At 38.3% G+C, this 6,835-nt stretch overlaps 1 pseudogene; it reads left to right on the forward strand.

Annotated features, from left to right (window-relative positions):
* The first annotated feature begins 205 nt into the window (after window positions 1-205).
* Window positions 206-4,725, forward strand: LOC127161120 (granzyme B(G,H)-like; annotated as a pseudogene).
* The last annotated feature ends 2,110 nt before the right edge of the window (window positions 4,726-6,835 follow it).

Raw genomic sequence — 6,835 nt, forward strand, 5'->3', positions numbered from 1 at the left:
TGGAAGTGAAGTTCTCCTTTAATGATTTCACATTAATCAAATGGCACAAATCTTTGAAGTTTGAATATTGAAGCCTTTGACTGAAGACTTTGACTGAAGCCTTATCAAGCCACAAGTATTATCTGTGTAGTACTGTGTAGTGACTGCTGCCACAAACTGAAAGCAACAAGTTACAGGAAACTCAGTTTCTCCACCCTCCTTAATATATTATTTATACCGAACACAGCAAGAGCTCATTGCTTCACTGATTGTCTTCATGATGACCATCATCTCTCTGCTCCTGCTGGCCTCTCTGCTGCCACATCTGACCTTCACTGGTGAGACTGATCAAACAAAATACTAATAACCCAAATTTTATAGCACATACAAGACAATGAAGAGGAACTCACTAACTAACACTTAATAACTAACAATATCTCTCTCTTTCTCAGCTCGTGTGAATGTGGGTATAGTGAACGGCAAGGAAGCAAAACCCCACTCCAGACCTTACATGGTGTCTGTTCAAGTGAAGGAGCAGCATATCTGCGGTGGATTCCTCATCTCTGATAGATTTGTCATGACTGCTGCACATTGCCGAAAAAAGTAAGACAAGTAGTAACTTAGCTAATTATATATTTTAGATAATATAAGGTAATACTTTATTTCGATAGTCCACATTCTACTACTGTAAGTATCTTTGCAACTACCAGTCATTAGAGTATTAGTAGACTAACTAATATCAACTGCACTGTTAAATACATTGTATATTATAATTACTATAATATTATAATGATGATTACACTAAAATATTCATCATGGCTACCAAATCAGCACACTTCCAGAATACTCATGAATATAGCAGAGTGAAAAAATTGCTAAATAAATCTTTTTTTTTTTTTTTTTTTTTTTTTTTTTTTAACAGTTATCCAGTTCTGACAGTTGTTCTAGGTGCACATAACCTACGAAATAAGAATGAGAATTCAGTCCGAATCAAAGTGGAGTCGTACCATCCCCATCCGCAATATACCAGCGAATCCTTTCATAATGACATCCTGCTTTTAAGGGTAACAAACTGCACTTATTTTAGCTGACTTTAGTAAACTTTCATGCAGAGTCACAGCCAATATATTATAGAACATAATTAAATCTTTGGTTTACAGTTGGAAAAAAATGCACAACTGAACAACAATATCAAGCCGATATCCATACCAGCGAAAGAAGGTGATATCGAAGCAGATTCTGTTTGCAGTATCGCAGGCTGGGGACGTTTAGAAACTAATGGCAAGCAAAGCAATCACCTCATGGAGACAAATGTGACAGTCATGAATAACAAGAAGTGTGAAAGCAAATGGGGGGAGAAGGAGTTTTCAGCTTCACTGATGATGTGTGTATATGGAGAAGGAGGAAGCTGTGATGTATGTAAAAACAACATTTGATTCACCAAATCTTAATGTGTGGACTAGTTATGAATTATGACAGCATGTGACTGAAGTGTTGATCTGTTTCTTGACAGGGGGATTCAGGAGGCCCTTTGGTTTGTGGAGACACTGCAGTTGGTGTCACTTCCTTTGGTGACCCTGAGATCTGTAATTCACCAGAGCGACCTGAAGTTTATACTAAGATTTCAGCATATCTTCCATGGATAAAAAGCATAATTGGAAAAAACAGTTCTGCCATTCTTGCAGATGAAATGAAGTTTTTTTTTTTTTTTAGAGTGAGTTTTCCGAAATCTTGTTTCAATAAACATAATATACAATGATATACTGTCTCTGATTTTAATTATTCAGAAATGGTATTTTAAGCCATATTTGAAACTACTGGCGGTTGGTTTTTAAATACAACCATCATTAACCTTTACAAAATGCTACTTGAAAATAAAGGCAAGATTCAACATTAATAAAAAAAAAAAAAAAAAAAAAAAAAAAAGTCAAAAGTTTGGGGCAATAAAATGTTTTCTTTTAAAAGTTCTCAATCAAAAAATCAAGTACATGGTTTTCAACATTAACAATTATTTTCTTGAGCAGCAGGATCATGTAACTTTAGCTGTGCATCACAGAAAAAAAAAATGCTTTTAAAATATTTTAAAATACAAAAAAAGCTAGAGTTGTGGTACTCATACTCAAGTCCAGTCTCGAGTACAATTTTTAACAGATTTGGACTTTGTCAACTCATTCACAACTGCATTTTTACTCTGACTTGACTCTGACTCACTGACTCAAAGTGTATCATCACGACAGTAATATTTAGTATTTGCATGTGTTTTTAAGTCTTGTCCAGGAGATTACTTGAAAGCCGACGGGTTTATGTGCACACACACACAAAGCGCGCTCACAGAACGTGCCTCTCAGTCAGTGTGCGAATGCCGAGTTGTCTTTTGCTTAAGTTCTATTAGGTTCTGTTATTGCTACACACATGCTTGTCTTGGGAGACTATTCATGCAAATGCAATCGGTTTTGTCTTAAGGTAAACATTGAACAGCTGGGAGAAATACTGACCCGTCAATATATTTGATCTGTGCATCAGATCTTAAAGCGACAGCAGTGTAAACCTGCAGCTGCCGACCGCGTCATAAATGTTAATCAAACAACAAAAGAAAAAAAGAAAAATCACTCACTGTTTTTGACTGCATCACTTATTAGCTTTAATAGATCATCTTTAATGTATACAGTGAAGATTTTGCAGTGTTTTATTTTTACATTTATTACTTAATGAAATGTCTGTATAGGCTATTTCTGTAGAAGCCTTTAGATAGACCTATCTGAAAAACTTAAAATTATTTATCCTTTTTCTTTTAAATAATACATGGAGTGTTTACTTGCCTTCAGTAAGTTTGAGAATGTTGTACTTACATTAGTTTATTAGTTTTTGCTGTAGCCTATAGAATTTATTATTATTTTTTTATGGTGGCAGTTTCTAGCTTCTAACATTTTTGCAGCAATAGTTTTTATGGGTCCAAAACCACCTTGGGTGTGCATGATTTTTTAATAATTCAGTGGCCCATCATCAATTATTTCTTACATAATGTAATTTATTGTTATTGTTATTAATTAATGTAATTATAAATGCATTCAAAAATAAAACAGGTGTGAGTTTGCTGTGACTTATGGAAAGTATATGTAGGGCTTTTATACACAGTGTGTGCCATTGCATAAAGACTAGGTTTATCCCTCACAGCCTTATTTTCATCCAAGAAAAAAAATCAAAATGCACTCTCTAAGGTCTAACCATTTGTCATATAAAAACCCAAACACACACAGCCACCCCTGCTGAAAACAACAACAACAAAAAACTAAGTTGGTTGGCTGGTCTTAGCTGGTCAGCAGGCTGGTTTCAGAGGGGTTTTGGTCACTTTCAGGCTGGTCTTAGCTGGTCAGGCTGGGAGACCAGCTGGAATAACCAGCTAAAACCAGCCTGACCAGCTTAAACTAGACCAAACCAGCAAACCAGCCTAGGCTGGTTTTAGCTGTTTTTTCAGGAGGGACAATCAGAGATAAGAGGTGCATTTTCTGCTCTTAAGGTCCCATTCAACAAAATACCTACTGCTTTACCCCCACCCTTGAGTTTATACATTTACTATAACGATAAATACGGTCAGGTCCCGCCTTGTAATTTTTCACATTCTAAAACCTGTTTCACTCTGAAATACACTATATTGCCAAAAGTATTCGCTCACCCATCCAAATAATTGAAATCTGGTGTTCCAATCACTTCCATGGCCACAGGTGTATAAAATCAAGCACCTAGGCATGTAGACTGTTTTTACAAACATTTGTGAAAGAATGGGTCGCTCTCAGGAGCTCAGTGAATTCCAGCGTGGAACTGTGATAGGATGCCACCTGTGCAACAAGTCCAGTCGTGAAATTTCCTCGCTCCTAAATACTCCACAGTCAACTGTTAGCTGTATTATAAGAACGTGGAAGCGTTTGGGAACGACAGCAACTCGGCCACGTAAACTGATGGAGCAGGGTCAGCGGATGCTGAGGTGCATAGTGCGAAGAGGTCGCCAACTTTCTGCAGAGTCAATCGCTACAAACCTCCAAACGTCATGTGGCTTTCAGATTAGCTCAAGAACAGTGCACAGAGAGCTTCATGGAATGGGTTTCCATGGCCGAGCAGCTGCATCCAAGCCATACATCACCAAGTGCAATCCAAAGCGTTGGATGCAGTGGTGTAAAGCACACCGCCACTGGACTCTATAGCAGTGGAGACGCGTTCTCTGGAGTGACAAATCGCGATTCTCCATCTGGCAATCTGATGGACGAGTCTGGGTTTGGCGGTTGCCAGGAGAACGGTACTTGTCTGACTGCATTGTGCCAAGTGTAAAGTTTGGTGAAGGGGGGATTATGGTGTGGGGTTGTTTTTCAGGAGCTGGGCTTGGCCCCTTAGTTCCAGTTAAAAAAGGAACTCTGAATGCATACCAAGACATTTTGGACAATTCCATGCTCCCAGCTTTGTGGGAACAGTTTGGAGCTGGCCCCTTCCTCTTCCAACATGACTGTGCACCAGTGCACAAAGCAAGGTCCATAAAGACATGGATGACAGAGTCTGGTGTGGATGAACTTGACTGGCCTGCACAGAGTCCTGACCTCAACCCGACAGAACACCTTGGGGTTAAATTAGACTGAGAGCCAGGCCTTCTCATCCAACATCAGTGTGTGACCTCACAAATGCGTTTCTGGAAGAATGGTCAAAAATTCCTATAAACACACTCCTAAACCTTGTGGACAGCCTTCCCAGAAGAGCTGAAGCTGTTATAGCTACAAAGGGTGGACCGACATCATATTGAACCCTATGGATTAGGAATGGGATGTCACTTAAGTTCACATGCGAGTCAAGGCAGGTGAGGGAATACTTTTGGCAATATAGTGTATGTCACAATATATATGTCAGCCATAACTTATGTTACATGACTTTAAGTTTGCTAAGCAGAGCAGGACACTAATTATGAGATGTTGTGAAATCAGAAATCAAAATGGCAAGATCCATTAGAGGTTTGCTCTGCTTACATTCCAATTAACATTGCGTTTTTCTAGTTGTAAAGGTTAAAAACCGGGGTGCCCAAACTTGGTCCTGGTCCTTGGTTTAGCTCCACCTTGCCTTAACACACCTGCCAGAGGGTTTCTAGTATGCCTAGTAAGAGATTGATAAGCTGGTTCAGGTACATCTAATTGGGGTTGGAGCTAAACCGGCCTTCCATAACCAAGTTTGGGCACCCCTGGGTTAAAACAATAGTGTTTCCTTGGACTTGGACTCGGCCCTTTTGGACTTGAGTCAGACTCTGCCCATTTTAGACTCAGACTCGTCTCGGACTCGATTGGTTAAAGACTCAGACTCGACTCAGCCCCGACTTAGGTGGACTCGAACCCAACACTAAAAACAGCTATTTTAAAGTAATAAGCTTGTTTACTGTATATTTGATCAAATACATAAGCCTTGGTGAGCATAAAGCTTAAAAAAAAAAATCTTATCAACCACAAACATCTGAACTGCAAATAAAGTCTTAAGTAAAATAAAAAGAGTATTTATAGAAAATAATTTCAGAACACATTTAAATGAACACTGCAGTTGGTGGGAAAGTTGCTATATTTTGCATGGCGCTAGGTTCATTCTGAGTATTTCTTACTGATAAGACATCTCTTGTCTATTCGAACTCATTTGACATGATAGTACATTTTGATAAAAAGTTCTGGTTTAAAAAAATGGTTTCCTGTTAACATGAAGTGCCGCTCATGTTTACCACATATGTCAGTGTGGTATTCTGATTAGATTTTTTTGCATAAAGGTATGTTAATTCTCTGCACTTAATTTAAGGTATGTTAAAGGTATGTTAATTCTCTAGAGTTAATTTAAGAACACTCTTGCCTTGATTGCAAGTGGGAATGTTTTATGTAAAAACATTAAGTTTCCACATTTACTGTTTTTGCTGTTTAAGAGTTGTGGTTCAAGCTTAGGAGCTCAACTGCAGTTCTAGTTGCATAACTTGTAACAGGGCTAGCTGTTACTCATTCCTACTTTCCCCTACGGGGGCGCTTGAAGGTTAAAACCTCAAGTATTTAACCAGGTAGCATAGAAGAAGTAGTTAGATTTGTTTGGAAAAAGAAAGCATGGTAGTGCCCTAGCTCCTCTACAAATTTCATGTGGAGTCCTGATTGAGAAACTTTGTTTCCAGTTCAGTCATGTAAGTTTCCACAAACACTGTAGAGTATTGCAAATCTTATTTTCTCCTACAGCTTCAGAATCATCCGACATCATTGTACCTTTTTGTTTGTAAACAGCGCTTGACTTACTTGCACTTTCTTAGTCTTTGTGCGTTCACTTTGTAAATACTGGGTCTGTAGTTTGACCTTTTGATGTGATTCAATAGTACGTAGCGTCGTGAACGCGCATCCCAGAGCCTGTGTTACACGAGCTTAAAAAGTATACAAATTTTTATTTTTCAAAAAAAATGGCCGATGGTTTCGCTAGATAAGACCCTTCTTCCTCAGCTGGGATCATTTAGATCATTTTGAAGCTGCATTTAAACTACATTTTGGAAGTTCAAAATCGGGGCACCAATCAAGTCCACTATATGGACAAAAATCCTGAAATGTTTTCCTCAAAAACCATAATTTCTTCATGACTAAAGACAGAAAGACATGAACATCTTGGATGACAAGGGGGTGAGTAGAATTGTTGTTCTGGAAGTGGAGTTCTCCTTTAATGGCTTCACATTAATCAAAGGCATAAAATTGAAGCCTTCGACTGAAGCCTTACCAAGCCACAAGTAATATCAAATATTATCTGTGTAGTTACTGTTGCCACAAACTGAAAGCAACAAGTTACAGGAAACTCAGTTTCCCCACCCTCCTTAATATAT

Source organism: Labeo rohita, unplaced genomic scaffold (genome assembly GCF_022985175.1).
Source record: "Labeo rohita strain BAU-BD-2019 unplaced genomic scaffold, IGBB_LRoh.1.0 scaffold_553, whole genome shotgun sequence".
Taxonomy (NCBI): domain Eukaryota; kingdom Metazoa; phylum Chordata; class Actinopteri; order Cypriniformes; family Cyprinidae; genus Labeo; species Labeo rohita.